The sequence below is a fragment of the Macaca mulatta genome, chromosome 17, assembly GCF_049350105.2.
Source record: "Macaca mulatta isolate MMU2019108-1 chromosome 17, T2T-MMU8v2.0, whole genome shotgun sequence".
NCBI classification, from domain to species: domain Eukaryota; kingdom Metazoa; phylum Chordata; class Mammalia; order Primates; family Cercopithecidae; genus Macaca; species Macaca mulatta.
The window spans coordinates 3,581,222-3,597,353 of NC_133422.1; the positions used below are offsets into that span (position 1 = coordinate 3,581,222).

At 40.4% G+C, this 16,132-nt stretch overlaps 1 pseudogene; it reads right to left on the bottom strand.

The window, feature by feature from the left end:
• Positions 1-2,831: 2,831 nt before the first annotated feature.
• LOC100429289 (ATP-dependent RNA helicase DDX39A pseudogene) lies at positions 2,832-13,427 on the bottom strand (annotated as a pseudogene).
• Between the last annotated feature and the right edge of the window lie 2,705 nt (positions 13,428-16,132).

Sequence of the window (16,132 nt, forward strand, 5' to 3'; positions counted from 1 at the left end):
CCTTAAATGCCTTTGCAGTTATTTTAATCAATTCATGCAAAGTTTTTTTTTTTTTCCACTAGAGATTCATGTAGAAACAACATTGAGAATAACAACTACTTTTAGCTGCCTCAACCCAAGCCCAAGTCCAAATTAATAAAAGCAAAGTCAATTCCAAAAGGCCCTTCCAAAGAAAGGTGGTTAGCTTTTTCGTACCATATTTACTTAGAGCAGGAAAGTCCTTTATTTAACAAACTACTGTTTGACTTCCCGGAAGTTTAGATGTTTGATTCTCTGTGGCGATTTTATTTTCCCAACAAGCAACACCTTTGGGGGGCCAGAGGACAAAAGGAAACTGAGGGTCATTCCGTTTTCCTGGACCATGATTTTCCTTTGGCTATTATTTTGAATCATTATAACTAAATTGTTTTTCTTCTCCAAGAACTAAAAGTCGATCTACCATTCAATCTAGCAATCTTACTAGTGAGTATCTACCCAAAGAAAAATATATCATCATATCAAAAGAACACCTGCATGCATATGTTCATTACAGCACAGTACACAATTGCAAAGATGTGGGACCAACATAAGTGTACATCAATTGATTTTTGAATAAAGAAAATGTGATATATATATTACCATGGAATACCACACAGCCATAAAAAATAAAATAATGTCTTTTGCAGCAACTTAGATGGAGCTGTAGGCCATTATTCTAAGTGAAGTAACTCAGTAAGAGAAAAACCAAATATGTTCTCATTAGTGAGAGCTAAGCTATGGGTAGGCAAAGGCAGAGTGGTATAATACATACAGAGTGGTATAATACATACAGAGTGGTATAATACATACAGAGTGGTATAATTGACATTGCAGACTGCAGACTCAGAAGGGGGGCAGTGGAGGGGCATGAGTGAACATTTACACTGGCATCCTTCTCCTTCAGCACTAACTTTCAGTCACAATAGAACATCTTGAGCTCAGGGAAACTGAGGGCACCCTTCCTCAAAGCAGCCAGAGTTGTAAGGTCTGAATGGTCACCAGATTCATCTCTCTGGGTAAATAGATGGCACCTTGTAACTATGAAATGATGATGTTTATTAAGAAGAGGTGGAGGTGCAGTGTGAAGCTCTCCTGAGTGCTCTGTGGTTTTGGCAGCACTTGAGAGGTGAGGATGGCTGCCCTAGGTCAACCTGGCTGGTGCCAGAATAGGTTTTGCCTTTAGGGCAGACTAGGATACCTTCAAGGCAACCAGGAGTGAAGTTGTCTCCCTCTTGCTGTCAAGTGACTGATGGGAATGATTTGGGGCCCTATACTGACCCAGACAGCCCAGTCCCCACACCAATCGCTGGTAATGGGAACACTATCTCCTTGCCTCCTGGAGCTAACTCACCTGGAGAAAATAAGGGCTGGGGCTCCCAGGATACCAACAAAATCCCAAATATAAAATATTCAGGCAGTTAATTCTGGTAAATAGTATGTATAAATAATATTTCTTAGAGATGCTTATCCACAATAAGGAAAAAACCTTACTTTTGTACAAAACCATTTTACCCACTACTACAATGTTTCTCACATGTGTCAAACAATGTTTCTCACAGTGTTTCTCACAATGTGTCAAACAATATAGAAGCAAGATTAGAAAAAGTGTTACCATCTTTGCTGCCCCACCAGCGAATTGAACAAACAAGAACATTTAGCATATTTTAAGAAGTATATTAACAACTATTGTGTGTGCTTTGATCCGTTTCCTAAAATCAAACAAAAAATAAGATATGTAGTTGAGCAAGCAAGAAATCAATTTGTGCTGCTTCTAATTTCATGGTGATGGTCATCAAATTTGTGCCTCTGGATCAAACACTATCAAAATAAGTAATTTTTCTTTTTTCTTTTACAAATCTGTATACCACTCGGGTCAAATGCCTGTTTAATTTATAGAAATATAAATAAATAACCATACAATAAAGTTTTATGATCTAATCACACCGAGCCCTGGATGTTAGTCATAGGCCACTGTGCCTTCTGCCCACTGTAAATCAGTCAGCACAGCGGCTGACTGACTTACCACAAACCGTTTTAACAAATGTAGTCCTGCCTTTCCCTCCATATTAATTAATACACATAACAAAGGATAACGCTATCCCTGGGACAACATAACCCTTTTGTTCCCTGAAGCCTCCAGGCTTCCACGGAGGCCGCTTTGTAGGTGCTTTCTCCTCGCTGATTAAAGGAGATATTCTGTGTGTTCCAGTAAGAACTAGGAGAGTAATCCTGCACCTGTTAGAGGCTTAGGAAACTGGTGAGTAAACCTCTCAAACCTCCCTGGCTGACTCAGTTTTCTCAGCCTGGAGGACTGGCAGAGAGCTTCTCAAAACTGGAAAGATGTTTCTAGAAGCTTTCCTCACGTCACCTAGAGACACTCCCATTGTATTTCTGAGAGCTTCATCCTAATTTTCACTCATTTTTTAAAAAAGGCTTTGACAGATCCAGCAAGTAAGTACAAAGCATCCAATTTCAGTGTGAAAAATACAGCAAAAAAAAAAAAGAGGTTATTTGATTTATTTTAGATCAAACATCCAGTTATTTGGAAATATCTATTTTTGACTAAATTTTTATTCTCATCCAGATGTTTGGCATTTGTGTAGACATGGATTAAGTGCCTGCATTGTATTAAAAAGACCCATTTCAAAAGGAAAAATGATATAATATCCTTGTAAATTCGGGTAAACCAAAAGATTGGCTTCTTTCTTAGCACAATCAAAACAAACTTTCCTCACCTCCCTTATAACCTCACATCCTAAAGGGAAGGGGGAGATGTCTATAAAATATCTTTTTTTTTTCATAGTAATATTCTTACACGAATCTGCAGCTTTTGGACAGTCCAAAGAGAGACCCAGCTGGCACACAGGAAGCCACACACGGGCAGCAGGGCCGCTCCAGGCCATCGAGGCCCATAGTCAGGACTCTACTCACCATGTGTGGAGATGCTGCTTTCCTCCAGAAGCTCTGTCACATTACCTTCAAACCGGTCTTGGATGTCCTGGAGGATTTTGGCGTCATTCTCCTCAGACACAAAAGTGATGGACAGGCCTTTAGTGCCAAAAAAACCTGCACGAGCCACTGGGTGGAGGTAGGTGTCTGAGTCTTCAGGCATGTCATAGTTAAGAAGATGTTGAATCACTCAGTTCCTACAATGGTTAGGAAGTGATTGAAAGTGAATACGGGGACTTGGAGCAAACCTGCAGAGACATAGGCTTGGAGCTGCCTCGGTAAATTCCTCCAGTGAAGTGGATGGGATCATGGTGTGGACGATGACAAAAGAGTAGAAGAGAAGTTATCGACAGATTTGCACAGAGGCCGTCGAAGATTTTATAAAGAAAAATGTCTGCAGCCAATGGTTTATGCCAAATATCTTCTCAAGCCTCCATATCCCTGTGGATGTTGCAACTGACTGCAAACAGATTGATCCACCAGGATCCACCACTGGAAATCCCTGGACTGCTGATAGTGTGACAGTCGTTCCTCGTGGGCCATGGCCAGGAAGTTCTGCTCCATGAGGAGCTGGGCCGGGGACTGCAGGGCTGCACCGGCTTGATGAAGATTGCCACGTGCTTAAATTCCAGCATGTCCAGGAGATCGAAAAGCTTGCGGTTCTTCTCAGTGTCCTTGAGCTTGAGGTAGTACTGCTGCAGTGCAGGCAGCGTGCACTCATCATCCACAAACACCTCCATGGGATCCTGCATGGACTCCCTGCACACAGGCCAGATCTCCTTGCTCAGGGTGGCACTGAACACGACTCACTGCTTCTGCCGGAACATCAGGTGGGAGGCCACCGGCATGTCCTGCCACAGGTCCAGCCACCCCAGCATCTTATCCAGCACAAAGTGCTTCACATTCTTCAGGTTGAGGCTCCTGTTCTACACAAGTGCCACGATCTGACCCAGGGTCCCCACCCTGACATGGGGACAGTTCGTCAACAGTTCTTCATTCTTCTTGATGAAGAGGCCTCCGAAAAACACAGACACCTTGACACTGGGCATCTACTTGGAGAAGTGCTCATTCATACTCCCTGCTGATCTGGAAGGCCAGTGCCCCTGTGTGGCATGTGATCAGGACTGTCCCCTGTCAGTTGACGGGCCGGATCTGCTGCACTGTGGCCAGCACAAAGACCACCGTCTTACCCATCCCGGACTTGGTCTGGCACAGGACGTCCATGCCCAGGGTGGCCTGGAGAATGCACTCATGCTGGACCTCAGGAGCTCCAGCTTCAGCAGAAAGTCCCAGAAACCAGAGCTGTGGATGGAAATGTAGGATCCCTTGACATCTTTCTTACGGGGAACCAGAGCGCTCCCTAGAGAAGCCTGGGGCTCTTCTTCATAATTCAAAAGCTCATTTTCCACATCCTGTTCTGCCGTGTTGCTGAGAGCAGAGAGGCAGGGCCCTGGTTCCTCATTCTCCTCCGCATGCCGCAAGGGGATGCAGTTGCTAATTATTTACATCTATTATAAGAATTACCAGCTAATGGCCAGGCACTGTGGCTCACGCCTGTAATCCCAGCACTTTGGGAGGCAGAGGCGGGCAGATCATGAGGTCAGGAGATCGAGACCATCCTGGCTAACACGGTGAAACCCCGTCTCTACGGAAAATGCAAAAATTAGCCGGGCGTGGTGGCAGCGCCTATAGTCCCAGCTACTTGGGAAGCTGAGGCAGGAGAATGGCGTGAACCCGGGAGGCAGAGCTTGCAGTGAGCCGAGATTGCGCCACTGCACTCCAGCCTGGGCTACAGACCAAGACTCTGCGTCAAAATAAAATAAAATAAAATAAATAAAATACACAGCCAAACTGAGAAGTTAAGCAGGGATGGAGCTGGCGAGACTTCTCAGAAAGCAACCCCCGTCAACAGGAACCATCCTGCAAGCCCTCCTACTTTGACTGTGAATTGAGAGGATGCAATTCCCAAGGTCATTGCCATACCAATGAGTAGAGGGTGCAGATGGAATCTTGCTACTAGCTCTGCAGGGGTTAGAGGACAAAGCTTGAACCCTGTGGCAACAACATCACACAGGGAGACCTTTAAAAGACGATTTAGGTATTTTGCTCTGGGGACTGGGTGTCTGAATTGGGGTGGTGCTGACGGACATAGTGAGACGTGATCTGTTTAAAACATAAGCAGGGCAAGGAGTCAAGAGTGTTTTCTAGGCATTCTGGCCTACGCAGCACTGTAAATGGTGTGAACTTGGGAATACAAGAGGAGGAACAAGAATATAAGTAAAAAAACAAACAAAACCAAAGGTCAGTTTGGCACGGGCTTAATCTGTGTTACCTGCAGACACCTACAGAGGACGTGAGTGGGTGAAACTCTGAGGCTCCACACCAAGGGCAATGGCAGAGCTGAGACGTGAGTTTGGTACATTAATGCAATTTAAAATGATAGGTCTTCATTCAGCCTTAGGTTATAAAGATAGAAAAGGGAAGAGAACCAAAGACTGGGTGCCACAGTGCTCTGGCATTTCAAAGTCAGGAAGAAGAGTAGGAATCCACACGGGGACTGAGTCAGACATGATCTTCTCTGAGTGGTTTTCCTGACATCATCATTTCCCTAATCCTGAGTTAGATTGTGATTCTACATAGGTCTGTGCTTGTCCACCATAGCATTTATCAAGTGGTGTATTACAAATATTTTACACTGGATAGTATATTCATCTTGTGAAGGAAGGGACTGTGTCTTGCTACATCTTGAAATTGACTCAGGCAACAGGTAGACTTTAAAACCACCGCTTATGGAATAAAGGAAGAAAATTTAGACCCCAAAGCCTATATACATACCCTAAAATGTTATTCCATTTCACAAGTAACTTGCATTAGCAGCAGCCTCAATCCTACAACAGATGGGCTTTGAGTAGATGCTATTCTGTGAACATAGGTGGCCCTTGGTGTATCTGGAATGTGTCATTTTACCCAAGTATTCCAAGGGCAGAAAAAATCTTCGTATCTCTCTCTTCCCTCCTTCCAGTTTTTGAGAGCTATAGCTAGAAGCAAATCCTGTCAAGATGAAGACTAGTAATTACAACATTTCACATTTTAGGTCATTCTCCTTTATTCACAAAACATCACTGTAGCCACCACCTCAGCCTCGCCACTTCCAGCAAGGAGATCTGGCCTGTGTGCAGGGAGTCCACGCAGGATCCCATGGAGGTGTTTGTGGATGATGAGACCAAGTGCACGCTGCACACACCGCAGCAGTACTACCTCAAGCTCAAGGACACCGAGAAGAACTGCAAGCTTATTTCCTGGCCCACTGCACCCCAGCCCTACCTTATGCTAAGTCTCCATGTCAGAGGATGATAAATCCACATGCGCGTGCACATGCATATTCACCATCTGGCCCTTGTTCCGTTCAGGTGATTTATTTCTTGCATCTCCTTATTGAATTTATAAGAAGATGCATGATAATTCATTTTCTTTGTCAATTCCCTGCTTCTCATTTTGCTAATTCAATGCCACACTAACACTTCTATTAATTTGGCACTTGGAACTGATAGATTTACTGTGTGGCGTTCCATCTCTAACTAAACAAAAATAAAACCGCAGACTTGGAGCTTTTTCCACTGTCAAAGTTTTGCTGCTGCTGTTTTGGCCGCTGCTGCGTTGTATGAAGCTTATCCACATCCTTTAATCATAGGATGTGGATAATCGTTCTCTCGAACGGAGGTATATGGGGATAATACCTGAAGGTTTTCCACATTGTGGAGGCATTGTAAATATTCCTGAAGTGAAGACTTGTGTGGCTAAAGAAGTCATCTTCCTTATAAACCATAGGGTTCACCTGAGTCATAAGGCAACCTGCTCTTCTATAGCAAATACTTGCTTGCTGCAAAGGCCTGGACGAGGATTCTTGACAGTGATCACCTGCACCTTGTCCCTGATATCCACATATGTAGATGACATCTCTGGAGACAATTAACTGTAAAATTTTAGGTCAGTTGCCTATGAATCTGAATAACATCTGCAGTTATATCAGGGAGGATAAAATTAGCAGAGTGATCAAGTCTTACCCTTCAGGATGTAAACTAACAGCTGGATTCAAAAAGAAAGTTCCACAGTCAAATTTCATCAGTGATCTGTTGCAAAGTGAGTGGTTGGCCACCACTAAAACTCCCAGCCCAGACCTTTGTTGTAAACAAATATTGGCCACCCATGAGCAGATCCTCCTTTTCACCCAGGCACACTCTGTGACTTCTAAGGACATTTGCAAGGTTTGCAATCCACAAGCCCATTTAAACATCAGGTATCTATCGGGGTTTGGAGAGAAGTGCGTCACCAATTCAAATGCCAACCAGCCTAATGGATGCTGGGAACATGCCCCAGGGTAACCACTGCTAGGGTGACTGATCTATCTGAAGTTCAATTAAAGAAAAATGCTTGTCCTCACTTCCAAGTTTTGAAAACAGTTGGGCATTTTTGAACATTTTGAACTCTCTTTCTCCCCTGTAACCACTTCTTTTCCGCCCTGAAATCTGTAGTGGGAAAGAAACGTATTTAGTAATTTAAGCTCTCATCTTAAGAAAAGTTCAAAGTAGGTGTGGAGTAAATGTTGTGAGAAGGAAACCTGAACCTAGAGTTAGTGTAATAAGCCCAAGTCCCAGACATATCAAGAAAGTTAGCAATGCCAGAAATAAACACAGCCGAGCATAAATCAACAGAGACTGTGGATGGAAATTTCACTGCGGGTATCACTGGGAACAGGAATAAAACAAGCAGATGGTAATATTGGAGAGAAAAGGGGAAACATAAGAAGAAAACATAAAAAGTGGAAATATTTGACTTTTTCATAAAGTAAAAGAAATTTTAATTTTTTTCTACTTAGCAAGTTCTGAGTAAGAATTAAGCATCATGATCAAAATAAATAACATTCAAGAAAAGGATTATAAAAAGGCATAGAAGAACTTTCACATTTAAAATGGAGTCCAGGCAATTCTAGAAACCAGACCCGTTTGTATTTGCCTAGATTAAGCCAGTATTACCCAATGATAGTAGCAAAACTGCTTATATCAAAATCCAACTTAGCTTTGAGGAAATACAAATCAGTCTACAGACATGTTAAGTTTCAACAAATCCAGTAAATCAGAAATACAGTGTAAAACAAAATTTAAAAATAAGATTTTTCAAAAGTCATGCTCTTTGGCCGGGCATGGTGGCTCACGCCTGTAATCCCAGCACTTTGGGAGGCCGAGGCAGGCGGATCAGGAGGTCAAGACCATCCTGGCTAACATGGTAAGCCATACTAAAAAAAAAAAAAAAAAAAAGGAAAAAAAGAAAAAGTTAGCCAGGTGTGGTGGTGGGTACCTATAGTCCCAGCTACTTGGAAGGCTGAGGCAGGAGAATGGGTGAACCCAGGAGGTAGGGCTTGCAGTGAGCCAAGATGGGGCCACTGCACTCCAGCCTGGGTGACAGAGCCAGACTCCATCTAAAAAAAAAAAAAAAAAAAAAAAAAAAAAAAAAAAAAAAAAAAAAACTTTATCGAAAATTGAAAATATATGTTACCTAAATTGGCATGTTTTCCAAAAGCAACAAACTGGGCAGTGCTTTTGTTTATTTATTAATTATTTCAATAGCATGTACTGTGTGTGCACCACACTCTTGGCAGACTGCTGGGTGCCAAAAACACAAAGACGCACAGCACATGGTCCTGTCCTCAAGGGATCTGGGCTAGTCGGTTGTTAAATTACTCTGGTCACATCAGTATCTTCAGATTTACACCAAGACATTTCACATGGAAATCCATAATCGATTCCATTTCAGATGCGAAACAATCTCATCCATTCATACTTAAACACATTTTCCTCAGAGACCTCCCTCCCTGACCTTCTGAATTGGCTTAATTCCATTCATGAGTTCCCGTGGAAGTGCACAAGGCACTTCCTTGTGCTTCCTCCACCAAATTACTCAAGGTACTCTAGGGCAGTTTTCCCTACTCTTTACTCGCTACTGTCTTCATTACTGTCCCCCAAGGAATTAGTAAGTAACTTATGAATGAATGATAGAAGAGCTGAATAAATAAATGAAATGATCATTAAACTGAACTGTTCCTGAACAACTGGACAAAATAAGTGAGCCTATTTGCCTGGCCCTATTTTTTTATATTTTCTCTGAAATTATGAATGCTAGTTTGGACTATAAATTCCTTTTTAATTGGAATGACAGGTTCAAATTTCTCTGCTTCTCTCTTGCATTTTACTGGATAATCCACGGGTCATAGGTTTTTAGGCTGATTTAATTCTTAGAAAATGAAGTGCACAGCTTTTACAATGACAATTACTGTTTTAAAAATTGCTTACAACACATAATTAGACAGGTGAATATGGTATAAGCACAATGCAGATATTTTAAATGTGTAATAGTGCCATCAGAAGTACTGATAAAAGATCACTTTGTTCTCATATATGTGAACAAGTTTATACATCTTGAATACTTCTTGCAGGTTTATTATGAAAATATTTTCTATCTTGAACAATGGATTCATTGTCAGAAATCTGATATGTTCAGCAACAGAAAGAACCTTGCTTTTCAGATGGAGGTGGATTTTCTGTACAGGATTAGTTCAAACTAGTTCTTATAAAAACACACAAGAAAGGATAAGACACATTCTTCCATAATATTGCAGGAAAGTGAGTTCAGAATTTAAAGATTACCTCATGGTTTTATTAATATACTATAATTAACTGAGCTTCTCTGTTTAAATTACTAATTGGGGGATTCCTATCACAAACTTGAGCTACTTTTCCTCTCAAGAATGTTTACTTCTAAACTTGTTATAACATTCTGGTCTCATTAAGTTACCAATTCATCTGCTATGTACAGCTGTCTTCACAGTCTCTTCCATGGTAAGAATCGCAGCCAACAGAAGCATTTTCTATGTTTTACAATTACTGATGACTACAAGGGAGACCAAGGAAGCTGACAATAGCTCAACTCCATGACTGCCTGGACTTAGTAATTGTAAGGTGTGTTTGACAAAATGTAGACATAAATAGGGTTAATGGAATGAGCTGTGTTTCAGAAGTAGAAAACCCTGCTAACATCAGTTATAGCTTCTCTCTTAAACCTCACTATGTAAAAGAATATTTTTGACTCCTTTTAAAGTTACTTTTAATGCATCCAATCTTCTGGTTTTTCACCTTGGATAAACTCTCATTAAATTGAGTGGTTTTATCTTTAATGTAGGGGTTTATTTCTATGTTTCAAAAACTCATTCTGCTTTCAAACAAGAGAAACATAAGCACATATATGTTAAGTATCTAATGCGCTATCATGACTACCGATAAAAGCTGTGTTGAAAAATAAAAACAAAACACAAAATCTTGTTTTTACTCAAGAGTTTAACAATAAGTTCATTGGTCTGTGACAATAAAATGTATTTATCTGTTAGCAATTGACTCAAGAATTGAAGCAGAATATTAAGCTGAGTAGCAAGGTCATTGTTAGGAGTTCATTTATGAAGCCTCCACACTGGTAAATAAGCAAAGATAAAGGGTACTCTCATACTCGAGAAATGGATAGCTATATTCTTCCTCAAGAGATTTTGAAATAATGTTAAATTTGGGGAAGTCTTGGTTTTAGACAGCCAAGATTTTATTCCATAAAGTTTCTGAACACTCTTCACCTCTATAGAATCAACATAAAAGAAATAACAGAAGGTGGACCAAGGACAATATTGTTCTTAACTGCATATTTAAGAAAGCCCAAGCCTCAAGTGACCAAAAATACTCCTGCATCTTGCTTTATAATGCAATAATAATCAAGCTCAATTCAGATACACGAGTTACAATGTGTAGTTCACCACTGGACACCAAGCACCTGGGAAATGGGGTCCAAAAGAGGCACATCTTAGCAGCCCCTTGGTGCACGAACAGTGGCCCCTTAGTGGTCTGCTCGCCTCTCATTGGTATCTTTAGCTTCTGCACTATCTAGAAATGCTTGAGGATCCGAAATGCAAAATTAAAAGATTCTGGTGTTTCCTCAACTCTTAATTTGAATTTAGAATTAGAATTCTAAGTTCTAATTAGTTTAGCAGTTGTGTTCCCTCATACTGGAGTTCTTTCTATCCTTCCAGACCTTTTCTCCAAAGCAGTGTCTCTGTGGGTGTTCCACATTACAAAGTTTGGGATTAATCAGTGGATGGGTAAAAGCAATCCCTTTGTCCTGTGTACTAAGCTAAGGTGGATAGCACCACACTTCTGACTATGGGGAGACATCGGAGCCACCAATTCCCAGCCTTCGCTATTTTCTAATGGAATTGTTTCTGTTTTTGCTGTTCAGTTTTGAGATTTCGGTATATATTATAGACACCTGTCCTTTGTCAGATTTTTAGTTCGCAAATTTTTTCTCCCAAATCTGTAACTTGTCTTTTCACCCTCTTAAAGGATCCTTTGCAAAGCAAAACTTTTTGATTTTAACGAAGACTAGTTTGTCAGTTTTTCCTCCAAGAATTCTTTGCCTCGCTTTAGGTCTCAAAGATTTTCTCCCTTTTTTTTCTAAAAGTTTCAAATGAAATCATTAGTTAGAGCTAATTTTTTGTATGAGGTGTGAAGATTGGGTCTGGAATGTTTGATTGTCCCAGCGTCATTTGATGAAGGACTATCTTTCCTCCAATGAATTGCTTTTGCATCTTTGTCGAAGACTGGTCGGGCATATCTGTGTAGGTCTTTCTGAGGTCCCTCCTCTGTTCCATTAGTCTATGCGTCTAACTCTGCCAGTACCACACAGTCTTGATTACTCTCATTGAATAATAAATTTTGAAACCAGGCAGCCTTATGCCTTTTATTTTTTCTCTTTCAAAATTGCTTTAGCCCTTCTAGCTCCTTTGCCTTTCCACTACACACCTATTAAAACGTCTAAAATAAAAAATTGCGACATTGCCAAATACTAGTGAGGATGCAGAGAAAGTGGGTGATGTGGACATTGCTAGTGGGCAAGTAGAATGGGACAGTCACTCTGGCAAACAATTCGGCAGCTTCTTAAATTAACTCAACGTGTAACTACCATACCAAAACTCCAGAGAGGGATTGTGTAGAATAATATCAAAACCATTGTGGCTATCACACTCTCATTTCAGAAAAAGGATATTTATATCGGCTTATCTCAAGAAGAGTTCTTATTTACATTCCTGAGCCTACTTTCCATCTGAGTTCTGCATTCAGCCAGACTATCAGAGAAGTTGTGCTCGCCCCTCCTGCCAGTGATCCTCAGTCCGGGGTGTACTGTAACTGTGCTAGCGAGCACAGGCTTTCCTCTCTTCAGTGAGGCTCTGCTGGATGCTCTGATGGTTCTTTTTGCAGAGGTTGCGTGTCCCGCCACACTGCACCCTTCAGGACAACACGTCCTTAATGTTTGTTTCCAAGCTGTTATTCTTCTGCTCTCTTGCACAAATCATTTCTTTTTCGATGCTTCTACTACTCAACTGTGTTATCAACTCCCTCCCCTTGCTTCTGGGAGTGACCAGTCTCCTGGCTACGTCTTTCATTCCTCAAATACATGGCCACCCGGGTCATGGCCTCCCCTCCTTCCGCTCCAGGCTTTGTGAGAGGCTTGAGCCTGTTGGCCTTGTGTTCATCCTACTCATGGAAACCATGGCCTGGTCTGGCTCTGGCCATCACCCTGATGGTCCAACTCCAACAAAGTCCCTGTGGCCACAGTTTCTTTTCCCTCCCACTTTCTCTCTATTCCTCCCTTCTGCATTTTCACACCAATTCTGACTATGTGAAATCTTCCATCTCTCAATGACTCCATAAGCCTCTGCCTCACTCCCATGTGTTTCTTACTGTATTCACTTTTTTTCCTATTCAGCTCGAACTCCAAGTCTTACTACTTCAACCATACGCATGCCAATACCCAAATCCTGTAGCCATTGTCCATCTCTTTCCCTCCACATGGTGAATCCATATTTTGGGATCAGTTCAGCTGTACCTCTTCCCTGCACACACTTGGTATGGGAGCGTGATTGGAGAAAAATCACACAAACACACAGGAAGATATTTTTTCGGATCCACAGTCCTATTCCTCCCCTGGGCCCTTGATTCCATTTGGAATTCCTAGTCATCATTTCCTCCCATGCTCAAGGGAAACTCTCCACACCTATAAGCCTGTGACCATTCCTCTTCCCTTATCATTCCCACAAATGGCCTTACCTCTTCACAGAGAAAACGGAAGTGAGATGGAAACCATTGCAGCTTCCTGTTTGTAAATTAACAAACAGACTTGGCCCACACCAGTGCTCTCTTGCTTTGTTCCTCCAAAAATGCAGGAGAAGAGACTTCTTCTAAACACGACTCCGCTACCTGCTCTGCATTGGACTCTCCTGCCTCCTTCAGGACTCTCCCTCTACCAAGTATTTCCTCCACTTCCTCTGGATTTTCAGCTCTCCCTCTCCACTCACCATGTCCTGTGCACATGTTAGTATGTTGTATGCCTCTGTCATCTTGAAAAACAAAAACAAACTTTTCTTTGGCCCAACATTCCCCTCCCACCATTGGCCTCTCTCTGTCCTTTCCTTCACAGCCAAGCCAATTTAAATGCATTCTCAGTTGTTCTCTCCTCCTATTGCATTCACACCTCCAGCTGACTCCTCGATCTGATGCAATTTTGCTTTGGTTTCCAGTGCTCCACTAAAACAGTTATTCCTCAAAGTTCTCACATACCTTTTAAATGTTAATCTAATGACTTAATCATTCACTGCATGGCTTAGCCATCTCTGAAGACTGTTGACCAGGCCTTCCTCAGAGAACAATTCTCTTCTCTTGGCGTCCATGGTACCATGCTCTCTTGGTTGTCTTCTTTCCATAGTGAGTGTCATTACCTGTTACCTTACAGGTTCTCTTCCTCTGCCAACCCCTGAAATGTCAATGTTCTCAAGTTTCCCACTGTAGGCGCTCTGCTCGACCCCCTCTGTTCCAGGGCAATATTTGCACCACAATTCACCTACTTTCCAAGACACAAACCAAGTACCATCATATCCCTTCTGTCTTCTGCACCAAGGCTGGCTTCACAAGCACGTGACCCATGGAGTCACACAGGGACAATCCTTGCTTACAAAGCCCTCATGCTTCATTTAATGCTTGGCTATTGCCATTTTCAACTTTTAATTTTTTTTTTGAGAGAGAGATTGACTTTTTTACTTTTTATCCTTGTGGGTACCTAGGAGGTATATATATATATTATGGGGTACATAAGATCTTTTGATAGAGGCATGCAGTGTGTAATAATCACATCACGGAGAATGGGCTACCCCTCCCCTCAAGCGTTTATCCTTTGTATTACAAACAATCTAATTACGCTCTTCTAGTTATTTTTAAATTTGCAATTAAATTATTATTGACTGTAGTCACCCTATTATGCTATCAAATCACAGGCTTTATTCATTCTTTCTATTTTTTGTACCCTAAACTTTTAAATTCTTGAACAAGGGGCCTCACATTTTTATTTTTGCGCTAAGCCCTGCAACTTATGTACCCAAGCTTGCCTACAGGCTGTGGATTCAACGTCATTCTCCTTGCCTGCTACCCCTCTGATTGGCCATCTTCATCCATTGCTAAGACGGCTATAGCAGTGTTTTACCTGGGCCCCTGTTTCTACTGTTACTTCCTTCCAATGTGATCCCAAGAAATAAAATAGGTGCAGGAAAATTTAAAGCTATGTGTAAGATTAGCATATATAAGACAAACCACAGAATCTTTTAAATTTTTTTCAGGCTAGGTATTTGGTTGTGAGTTTTCTTGCAACCAATGCAAAATAAATAACTCTATTTTCCACTTTTTGACTGTTATATAGTATCACATCTTATAGACACACTAAAATATGTTCTCTAAATTATAGACACTTAGGTGTTTTCCAATATTTGCCATTGCAGATAACGCTACAGTAAATGTAGATAGGTATGTAGGTAGGTAGGTAGGTAGGTAGGTAGATAGATAGATAGATAATCTGTGTACTATGTATGTACTACATATTCTTTTACAACTATATGTATATTATATAATTATATAATTATATATGCATTTTCAATTATATGTATTGCAAATACATTGTTCTAGATATTTGTTTTTGCACTTTATAGTATCTTTGGATGTACACAATTTTAATAACTTATTCTTGTAAAATATATTAATTTTTTCTTGTAGGTGTTTGCTTTTGTGTCTTAATATAATGAAACAAACAAAAAAAAAAAGTGAAAAAATAACTTTTCCTAATCCAAGGTCATAGAAATGTAATTCTACACTATCATCTAAATATTTGAAGATTTGTTTTTCTTACTTAAACTTTAACCATATGGAATTAATTTTATAAGGTCCTGGTATAAGCTCTTATTTATTGACTAGTCCATTATTCCCTGAATGATTCCCTGAATGATTAATAGTGTCACCAGTATTATATATTATGCTCCAAATTTACATGGCTTCTGATCCTCTCCTTATCAATTTTCTATCCCCGGAAAATATTATTTTAATTACCACTTATGCTTTTAGCATTATAAAAACTATTAGATATGGTAAGGTGACTTCATCTTCTCTATTTTCTCCTTTTCCTCCTCTTTTATCTTATTTAGAATTCTCTTGGATATTTTTCTCTTCCATGTGAAGTAGGGTCACCTTTTATTTTCAAATGCCCATTGCTAACTGGAGTGGAATGACATTGAATCTTTAAATTAATCTGAGTACAATTGACATTTTTGTATTTGCTTTTCCCATTTAGCAAAAGGATATACATCTCCATTTATTCTGATTTTCTTTGTCCTTTTTATAAACTTTGTATAGCTTTTTCCTAAAAAGATCTTGAACAACTTATGTTAAATGTATTCCCAATATCGTATAGGGTTTTTGTTAATATGAATATCTATTGTTTTACTATATTATTTTTCTCCATCTTACAAAAATTCTCTACTGTTTTCAAATACCAAACGTTTTGCATCTTCCTTTCCAATTCAAATGTCTTAGATCTGATTAAAACCTCTAGAGCAATACTAAGTGCTAGGGATGATTCCTAAATAGAATGAGAATGCATCTAATTTTTTACCACAAAATAGCTACTTTTAATAGATATTAAAGTTAAAAAAAAAATTCCACTTTACTAAGGATTATTACCATAAATATGAGCCAAATTT